This window comes from Heterodontus francisci, unplaced genomic scaffold (genome assembly GCF_036365525.1).
Source record: "Heterodontus francisci isolate sHetFra1 unplaced genomic scaffold, sHetFra1.hap1 HAP1_SCAFFOLD_895, whole genome shotgun sequence".
NCBI classification, from domain to species: Eukaryota; Metazoa; Chordata; class Chondrichthyes; order Heterodontiformes; family Heterodontidae; genus Heterodontus; species Heterodontus francisci.
The window spans coordinates 1-11,376 of record NW_027141935.1 but is presented as its reverse complement, the minus strand read 5'-3'; positions in this window follow the sequence as shown (position 1 = coordinate 11,376).

The following is an 11,376-nucleotide window of genomic DNA, read 5'->3' as shown; positions in this document are numbered from 1 at the left end:
GTTTACTACACATTCTAGTTTTTTGGGGGTGGTAGTTTACTACACATTCTAGTTTTTTGGGGGTGGTAGTTTACTACACATTCTAGTTTTTTGGGGGTGGTAGTTTACTACACATTCTAGTTTTTTGGGGGTGGTAGTTTACTACACATTCTAGTTTTATGAGGATGGTAGTTTACTACACATTCTAGTTTTTTGGGGGTGGTAGTTTACTACACATTCTAGTTTTATGAGGATGGTAGTTTACTACACATTCTAGTTTTTTGGGGGTGGTAGTTTACTACACATTCTAGTTTTATGAGGATGGTAGTTTACTACACATTCTAGTTTTTTGGGGGTGGTAGTTTACTACACATTCTAGTTTTATGAGGGTGGTAGTTTACTACACATTCTAGTTTTATGAGGATGGTAGTTTACTACACATTCTAGTTTTTTGGGGATGGTAGTTTACTACACATTCTAGTTTTTTGGGGGTGGTAGTTTACTACACATTCTAGTTTTATGAGGATGGTAGTTTACTACACATTCTAGTTTTTTGGGGGTGGTAGTTTACTACACATTCTAGTTTTATGAGGATGGTAGTTTACTACACATTCTAGTTTTTTGGGGATGGTAGTTTACTACACATTCTAGTTTTTTGGGGGTGGTAGTTTACTACACATTCTAGTTTTTTGGGGATGGTAGTTTACTACACATTCTAGTTTTATGAGGATGGTAGTTTACTACCAATTCTAGTTTTTTGGGGATGGTAGTTTACTACACATTCTAGTTTTTTGGGGGTGGTAGTTTACTACACATTCTAGTTTTATGAGGATGGTAGTTTACTACACATTCTAGTTTTTTGGGGATGGTAGTTTACTACACATTCTAGTTTTTTGGGGGTGGTAGTTTACTACACATTCTAGTTTTATGAGGAAGGTAGTTTACTACACATTCTAGTTTTATGAGGATGGTAGTTTACTACACATTCTAGTTTTATGAGGATGGTAGTTTACTACACATTCTAGTTTTATGGGGGTGGTAGTTTACTACACATTCTAGTTTTATGAGGATGGTAGTTTACTACACATTCTAGTTTTATGGGGGTGGTAGTTTACTACACATTCTAGTTTTATGAGGATGGTAGTTTACTACACATTCTAGTTTTTTGGGGGTGGTAGTTTACTACACATTCTAGTTTTATGAGGGTGGTAGTTTACTACACATTCTAGTTTTTTGGGGATGGTAGTTTACTACACATTCTAGTTTTATGAGGATGGTAGTTTACTACACATTCTAGTTTTTTGGGGATGGTAGTTTACTACACATTCTAGTTTTTTGGGGGTGGTAGTTTACTACACATTCTAGTTTTTTGGGGGTGGTAGTTTACTACACATTCTAGTTTTATGAGGATGGTAGTTTACTACACATTCTAGTTTTATGAGGATGGTAGTTTACTACACATTCTAGTTTTTTGGGGGTGGTAGTTTACTACACATTCTAGTTTTATGAGGGTGGTAGTTTACTACACATTCTAGTTTTTTGGGGGTGGTAGTTTACTACACATTCTAGTTTTATGAGGATGGTAGTTTACTACACATTCTAGTTTTTTGGGGGTGGTAGTTTACTACACATTCTAGTTTTATGAGGGTGGTAGTTTACTACACATTCTAGTTTTTTGGGGGTGGTAGTTTACTACACATTCTAGTTTTTTGGGGGTGGTAGTTTACTACACATTCTAGTTTTTTGGGGGTGGTAGTTTACTACACATTCTAGTTTTATGAGGATGGTAGTTTACTACACATTCTAGTTTTATGAGGATGGTAGTTTACTACACATTCTAGTTTTATGAGGATGGTAGTTTACTACACATTCTAGTTTTATGAGGATGGTAGTTTACTACACATTCTAGTTTTTTGGGGGTGGTAGTTTACTACACATTCTAGTTTTTTGGGGGTGGTAGTTTACTACACATTCTAGTTTTTTGGGGGTGGTAGTTTACTACACATTCTAGTTTTTTGGGGGTGGTAGTTTACTACACATTCTAGTTTTATGGAGGATGGTAGTTTACTACACATTCTAGTTTTATGAGGATGGTAGTTTACTACACATTCTAGTTTTATGAGGATGGTAGTTTACTACACATTCTAGTTTTATGAGGATGGTAGTTTACTACACATTCTAGTTTTTTGGGGGTGGTAGTTTACTACACATTCTAGTTTTATGAGGATGGTAGTTTACTACACATTCTAGTTTTATGAGGATGGTAGTTTACTACACATTCTAGTTTTATGAGGATGGTAGTTTACTACACATTCTAGTTTTTTGGGGGTGGTAGTTTACTACACATTCTAGTTTTATGAGGATGGTAGTTTACTACACATTCTAGTTTTATGAGGGTGGTAGTTTACTACACATTCTAGTTTTATGGGGATGGTAGTTTACTACACATTCTAGTTTTTTGGGGGTGGTAGTTTACTACACATTCTAGTTTTTTGGGATGGTAGTTTACTACACATTCTAGTTTTATGGGGATGGTAGTTTACTACACATTCTAGTTTTTTGGGGGTGGTAGTTTACTACACATTCTAGTTTTTTGGGGGTGGTAGTTTACTACACATTCTAGTTTTATGAGGATGGTAGTTTACTACACATTCTAGTTTTATGAGGATGGTAGTTTACTACACATTCTAGTTTTATGGGGATGGTAGTTTACTACACATTCTAGTTTTTTGGGGGTGGTAGTTTACTACACATTCTAGTTTTATGGGGATGGTAGTTTACTACACATTCTAGTTTTTTGGGGGTGGTAGTTTACTACACATTCTAGTTTTATGGGGATGGTAGTTTACTACACATTCTAGTTTTTTGGGGATGGTAGTTTACTACACATTCTAGTTTTATGGGGATGGTAGTTTACTACACATTCTAGTTTTTTGGGGGTGGTAGTTTACTACACATTCTAAGTTTTTTGGGGGTGGTAGTTTACTACACATTCTAGTTTTATGAGGATGGTAGTTTACTACACATTCTAGTTTTATGAGGATGGTAGTTTACTACACATTCTAGTTTTTTGGGGGTGGTAGTTTACTACACATTCTAGTTTTTTGGGGGTGGTAGTTTACTACACATTCTAGTTTTATGAGGATGGTAGTTTACTACACATTCTAGTTTTATGAGGATGGTAGTTTACTACACATTCTAGTTTTTATGAGGATGGTAGTTTACTACACATTCTAGTTTTTTGGGGATGGTAGTTTACTACACATTCTAGTTTTTTGGGGTGGTAGTTTACTACACATTCTAGTTTTTATGAGGATGGTAGTTTACTACACATTCTAGTTTTTTTGGGGGTGGTAGTTTACTACACATTCTAGTTTTTTGGGGGTGGTAGTTTACTACACATTCTAGTTTTTTGGGGGTGGTAGTTTACTACACATTCTAGTTTTATGAGGATGGTAGTTTACTACACATTCTAGTTTTATGAGGATGGTAGTTTACTACACATTCTAGTTTTTTTGGGGGTGGTAGTTTACTACACATTCTAGTTTTTTGGGGGTGGTAGTTTACTACACATTCTAGTTTTATGAGGATGGTAGTTTACTACACATTCTAGTTTTATGAGGATGGTAGTTTACTACACATTCTAGTTTTTATGAGGATGGTAGTTTACTACACATTCTAGTTTTTTGGGGATGGTAGTTTACTACACATTCTAGTTTTTTGGGGGTGGTAGTTTACTACACATTCTAGTTTTATGAGGATGGTAGTTTACTACACATTCTAGTTTTATGAGGATGGTAGTTTACTACACATTCTAGTTTTTTGGGGGTGGTAGTTTACTACACATTCTAGTTTTATGAGGATGGTAGTTTACTACACATTCTAGTTTTATGAGGGTGGTAGTTTACTACACATTCTAGTTTTATGGGGATGGTAGTTTACTACACATTCTAGTTTTTTGGGGGTGGTAGTTTACTACACATTCTAGTTTTTTGGGGGTGGTAGTTTACTACACATTCTCGTTTTATGGGGATGGTAGTTTACTACACATTCTAGTTTTTTGGGGGTGGTAGTTTACTACACATTCTAGTTTTTTGGGGATGGTAGTTTACTACACATTCTAGTTTTATGAGGATGGTAGTTTACTACACATTCTAGTTTTTTGGGGGTGGTAGTTTACTACACATTCTAGTTTTATGAGGATGGTAGTTTACTACACATTCTAGTTTTTTGGGGATGGTAGTTTACTACACATTCTAGTTTTATGAGGATGGTAGTTTACTACACATTCTAGTTTTTTGGGGGTGCTAGTTTACTACACATTCTAGTTTTATGGGGTGGTAGTTTACTACACATTCTAGTTTTTTGGGGATGGTAGTTTACTACACATTCTAGTTTTATGAGGATGGTAGTTTACTACACATTCTAGTTTTTTGGGGTGGTAGTTTACTACACATTCTAGTTTTATGAGGATGGTAGTTTACTACACATTCTAGTTTTATGAGGATGGTAGTTTACTACACATTCTAGTTTTTTGGGGGTGGTAGTTTACTACACATTCTAGTTTTATGAGGATGGTAGTTTACTACACATTCTAGTTTTTTGGGGGTGGTAGTTTACTACACATTCTAGTTTTATGAGGATGGTAGTTTACTACACATTCTAGTTTTATGAGGATGGTAGTTTACTACACATTCTAGTTTTTTGGGGGTGGTAGTTTACTACACATTCTAGTTTTATGAGGATGGTAGTTTACTACACATTCTAGTTTTATGAGGATGGTAGTTTACTACACATTCTAGTTTTATGAGGATGGTAGTTTACTACACATTCTAGTTTTTTGGGGTGGTAGTTTACTACACATTCTAGTTTTTTGGGGTGGTAGTTTACTACACATTCTAGTTTTATGAGGATGGTAGTTTACTACACATTCTAGTTTTTTGGGGGTGGTAGTTTACTACACATTCTAGTTTTATGAGGATGGTAGTTTACTACACATTCTAGTTTTTTGGGGATGGTAGTTTACTACACATTCTAGTTTTTTGGGGATGGTAGTTTACTACACATTCTAGTTTTATGAGGATGGTAGTTTACTACACATTCTAGTTTTTTGGGGGTGGTAGTTTACTACACATTCTAGTTTTATGAGGATGGTAGTTTACTACACATTCTAGTTTTATGAGGATGGTAGTTTACTACACATTCTAGTTTTTTGGGGGTGGTAGTTTACTACACATTCTAGTTTTATGAGGATGGTAGTTTACTACACATTCTAGTTTTATGGGGGTGGTAGTTTACTACACATTCTAGTTTTATGAGGATGGTAGTTTACTACACATTCTAGTTTTATGGGGGTGGTAGTTTACTACACATTCTAGTTTTTTGGGGATGGTAGTTTACTACACATTCTAGTTTTTTGGGGATGGTAGTTTACTACACATTCTAGTTTTATGAGGATGGTAGTTTACTACACATTCTAGTTTTTTGGGGTGGTAGTTTACTACACATTCTAGTTTTTTGGGGGTGGTAGTTTACTACACATTCTAGTTTTATGAGGATGGTAGTTTACTACACATTCTAGTTTTATGGGGGTGGTAGTTTACTACACATTCTAGTTTTATGAGGATGGTAGTTTACTACACATTCTAGTTTTATGGGGGTGGTAGTTTACTACACATTCTAGTTTTTTGGGGATGGTAGTTTACTACACATTCTAGTTTTTTTGGGGATGGTAGTTTACTACACATTCTAGTTTTATGAGGATGGTAGTTTACTACACATTCTAGTTTTTTGGGGGTGGTAGTTTACTACACATTCTAGTTTTTTGGGGGTGGTAGTTTACTACACATTCTAGTTTTATGAGGATGGTAGTTTACTACACATTCTAGTTTTATGAGGATGGTAGTTTACTACACATTCTAGTTTTATGAGGATGGTAGTTTACTACACATTCTAGTTTTATGAGGATGGTAGTTTACTACACATTCTAGTTTTATGAGGATGGTAGTTTACTACACATTCTAGTTTTATGAGGATGGTAGTTTACTACACATTCTAGTTTTATGAGGATGGTAGTTTACTACACATTCTAGTTTTATGAGGATGGTAGTTTACTACACATTCTAGTTTTTTGGGGGTGGTAGTTTACTACACATTCTAGTTTTATGAGGATGGTAGTTTACTACACATTCTAGTTTTTTGGGGATGGTAGTTTACTACACATTCTAGTTTTTTGGGGATGGTAGTTTACTACACATTCTAGTTTTATGAGGATGGTAGTTTACTACACATTCTAGTTTTTTGGGGTGGTAGTTTACTACACATTCTAGTTTTTTGGGGTGGTAGTTTACTACACATTCTAGTTTTATGAGGATGGTAGTTTACTACACATTCTAGTTTTATGAGGATGGTAGTTTACTACACATTCTAGTTTTATGAGGATGGTAGTTTACTACACATTCTAGTTTTATGAGGATGGTAGTTTACTACACATTCTAGTTTTATGAGGATGGTAGTTTACTACACATTCTAGTTTTTTTGGGGGTGGTAGTTTACTACACATTCTAGTTTTATGAGGATGGTAGTTTACTACACATTCTAGTTTTATGTGGATGGTAGTTTACTACACATTCTAGTTTTATGAGGATGGTAGTTTACTACACATTCTAGTTTTATGAGGGTGGCTAGTTTACTACACATTCTAGTTTTTTGGGGGTGGTAGTTTACTACACATTCTAGTTTTATGTGGATGGTAGTTTACTACACATTCTAGTTTTATGTGGATGGTAGTTTACTACACATTCTAGTTTTATGTGGATGGTAGTTTACTACACATTCTAGTTTTTTGGGGGTGGTAGTTTACTACACATTCTAGTTTTATGTGGATGGTAGTTTACTACACATTCTAGTTTTTTGGGGGTGGTAGTTTACTACACATTCTAGTTTTATGTGGATGGTAGTTTACTACACATTCTAGTTTTATGAGGATGGTAGTTTACTACACATTCTAGTTTTATGAGGATGGTAGTTTACTACACATTCTAGTTTTATGAGGATGGTAGTTTACTACACATTCTAGTTTTATGAGGATGGTAGTTTACTACACATTCTAGTTTTATGTGGATGGTAGTTTACTACACATTCTAGTTTTATGAGGATGGTAGTTTACTACACATTCTAGTTTTATGAGGATGGTAGTTTACTACACATTCTAGTTTTATGAGGATGGTAGTTTACTACACATTCTAGTTTTATGGGGGTGGTAGTTTACTACACATTCTAGTTTTATGGGGGTGGTAGTTTACTACACATTCTAGTTTTATGGGGGTGGTAGTTTACTACACATTCTAGTTTTATGGGGGTGGTAGTTTACTACACATTCTAGTTTTTTGGGGGTGGTAGTTTACTACACATTCTAGTTTTTTGGGGGTGGTAGTTTACTACACATTCTAGTTTTATGGGGGTGGTAGTTTACTACACATTCTAGTTTTATGAGGATGGTAGTTTACTACACATTCTAGTTTTATGGGGGTGGTAGTTTACTACACATTCTAGTTTTTTGGGGGTGGTAGTTTTACTACACATTCTAGTTTTTTGGGGGTGGTAGTTTACTACACATTCTAGTTTTATGAGGATGGTAGTTTACTACACATTCTAGTTTTTTGGGGGTGGTAGTTTACTACACATTCTAGTTTTATGAGGATGGTAGTTTACTACACATTCTAGTTTTTTGGGGGTGGTAGTTTACTACACATTCTAGTTTTATGAGGATGGTAGTTTACTACACATTCTAGTTTTATGGGGTGGTAGTTTACTACACATTCTAGTTTTATGAGGATGGTAGTTTACTACACATTCTAGTTTTATGAGGATGGTAGTTTACTACACATTCTAGTTTTATGAGGATGGTAGTTTACTACACATTCTAGTTTTATGAGGATGGTAGTTTACTACACATTCTAGTTTTATGAGGATGGTAGTTTACTACACATTCTAGTTTTTTGGGGGTGGTAGTTTACTACACATTCTAGTTTTATGAGGATGGTAGTTTACTACACATTCTAGTTTTATGGGGTGGTAGTTTACTACACATTCTAGTTTTTTGGGGGTGGTAGTTTACTACACATTCTAGTTTTATGAGGGTGGTAGTTTACTACACATTCTAGTTTTATGAGGGTGGTAGTTTACTACACATTCTAGTTTTTTGGGGGTGGTAGTTTACTACACATTCTAGTTTTATGAGGATGGTAGTTTACTACACATTCTAGTTTTATGGGGTGGTAGTTTACTACACATTCTAGTTTTATGAGGGTGCTAGTTTACTACACATTCTAGTTTTATGAGGATGGTAGTTTACTACACATTCTAGTTTTATGAGGATGGTAGTTTACTACACATTCTAGTTTTATGAGGGGTGCTAGTTTACTACACATTCTAGTTTTATGAGGATGGTAGTTTACTACACATTCTAGTTTTATGAGGATGGTAGTTTACTACACATTCTAGTTTTATGTGGATGGTAGTTTACTACACATTCTAGTTTTATGAGGATGGTAGTTTACTACACATTCTAGTTTTATGGGGGTGGTAGTTTACTACACATTCTAGTTTTTGGGGTGGTAGTTTACTACACATTCTAGTTTTTTGGGGGTGGTAGTTTACTACACATTCTAGTTTTATGAGGGTGGTAGTTTACTACACATTCTAGTTTTTTGGGGGTGGTAGTTTACTACACATTCTAGTTTTATGAGGATGGTAGTTTACTACACATTCTAGTTTTATGGGGGTGGTAGTTTACTACACATTCTAGTTTTTTGGGGGTGGTAGTTTACTACACATTCTAGTTTTATGAGGGATGGTAGTTTACTACACATTCTAGTTTTTATGAGGGTGGTAGTTTACTACACATTCTAGTTTTTTGGGGATGGTAGTTTACTACACATTCTAGTTTTATGAGGGGATGGTAGTTTACTACACATTCTAGTTTTATGGGGGTGGTAGTTTACTACACATTCTAGTTTTATGAGGATGGTAGTTTACTACACATTCTAGTTTTATGAGGATGGTAGTTAATTAGTTGAGTTACTACACATTCTAGTTTTTTGGGGTGGTAGTTTACTACACATTCTAGTTTTATGAGGATGGTAGTTTACTACACATTCTAGTTTTATGAGGATGGTAGTTTACTACACATTCTAGTTTTATGAGGATGGTAGTTTACTACACATTCTAGTTTTATGAGGATGGTAGTTTACTACACATTCTAGTTTTATGAGGATGGTAGTTTACTACACATTCTAGTTTTATGAGGGATGGTAGTTTACTACACATTCTAGTTTTATGAGGATGGTAGTTTACTACACATTCTAGTTTTATGAGGATGGTAGTTTACTACACATTCTAGTTTTATGAGGATGGTAGTTTACTACACATTCTAGTTTTATGAGGATGGTAGTTTACTACACATTCTAGTTTTATGAGGATGGTAGTTTACTACACATTCTAGTTTTATGAGGATGGTAGTTTACTACACATTCTAGTTTTATGAGGATGGTAGTTTACTACACATTCTAGTTTTATGAGGATGGTAGTTTACTACACATTCTAGTTTTATGAGGATGGTAGTTTACTACACATTCTAGTTTTATGAGGATGGTAGTTTACTACACATTCTAGTTTTATGAGGATGGTAGTTTACTACACATTCTAGTTTTATGAGGATGGTAGTTTACTACACATTCTAGTTTTATGAGGATGGTAGTTTACTACACATTCTAGTTTTTTGGGGGTGGTAGTTTACTACACATTCTAGTTTTATGAGGATGGTAGTTTACTACACATTCTAGTTTTATGAGGATGGTAGTTTACTACACATTCTAGTTTTTTGGGGTGGTAGTTTACTACACATTCTAGTTTTATGAGGATGGTAGTTTACTACACATTCTAGTTTTATGAGGGATGGTAGTTTACTACACATTCTAGTTTTATGAGGATGGTAGTTTACTACACATTCTAGTTTTATGAGGATGGTAGTTTACTACACATTCTAGTTTTATGAGGATGGTAGTTTACTACACATTCTAGTTTTATGGGGGTGGTAGTTTACTACACATTCTAGTTTTATGAGGATGGTAGTTTACTACACATTCTAGTTTTATGAGGATGGTAGTTTACTACACATTCTAGTTTTATGAGGATGGTAGTTTACTACACATTCTAGTTTTATGAGGATGGTAGTTTACTACACATTCTAGTTTTATGAGGATGGTAGTTTACTACACATTCTAGTTTTATGAGGATGGTAGTTTACTACACATTCTAGTTTTATGAGGATGGTAGTTTACTACACATTCTAGTTTTATGAGGATGGTAGTTTACTACACATTCTAGTTTTATGGGGATGGTAGTTTACTACACATTCTAGTTTTATGAGGATGGTAGTTTACTACACATTCTAGTTTTTATGAGGATGGTAGTTTACTACACATTCTAGTTTTATGGGGTGGTAGTTTACTACACATTCTAGTTTTATGAGGATGGTAGTTTACTACACATTCTAGTTTTATGAGGGATGGTAGTTTACTACACATTCTAGTTTTATGAGGATGGTAGTTTACTACACATTCTAGTTTTATGAGGATGGTAGTTTACTACACATTCTAGTTTTATGAGGATGGTAGTTTACTACACATTCTAGTTTTATGGGGTGGTAGTTTACTACACATTCTAGTTTTATGAGGATGGTAGTTTACTACACATTCTAGTTTTATGAGGATGGTAGTTTACTACACATTCTAGTTTTATGGGGGTGGTAGTTTACTACACATTCTAGTTTTATGAGGATGGTAGTTTACTACACATTCTAGTTTTATGAGGATGGTAGTTTACTACACATTCTAGTTTTTTGGGGGTGGTAGTTTACTACACATTCTAGTTTTTTGAGGGTGGTAGTTTACTACACATTCTAGTTTTATGAGGGTGGTAGTTTACTACACATTCTAGTTTTATGAGGATGGTAGTTTACTACACATTCTAGTTTTTTGGGGATGGTAGTTTACTACACATTCTAGTTTTATGAGGATGGTAGTTTACTACACATTCTAGTTTTTTGAGGGATGGTAGTTTACTACACATTCTAGTTTTATGAGGGTGGTAGTTTACTACACATTCTAGTTTTATGAGGATGGTAGTTTACTACACATTCTAGTTTTATGAGGATGGTAGTTTACTACACATTCTAGTTTTATGAGGATGGTAGTTTACTACACATTCTAGTTTTTTGGGGGTGGTAGTTTACTACACATTCTAGTTTTATGAGGATGGTAGTTTACTACACATTCTAGTTTTATGGGGGTGGTAGTTTACTACACATTCTAGTTTTATGAGGATGGTAGTTTA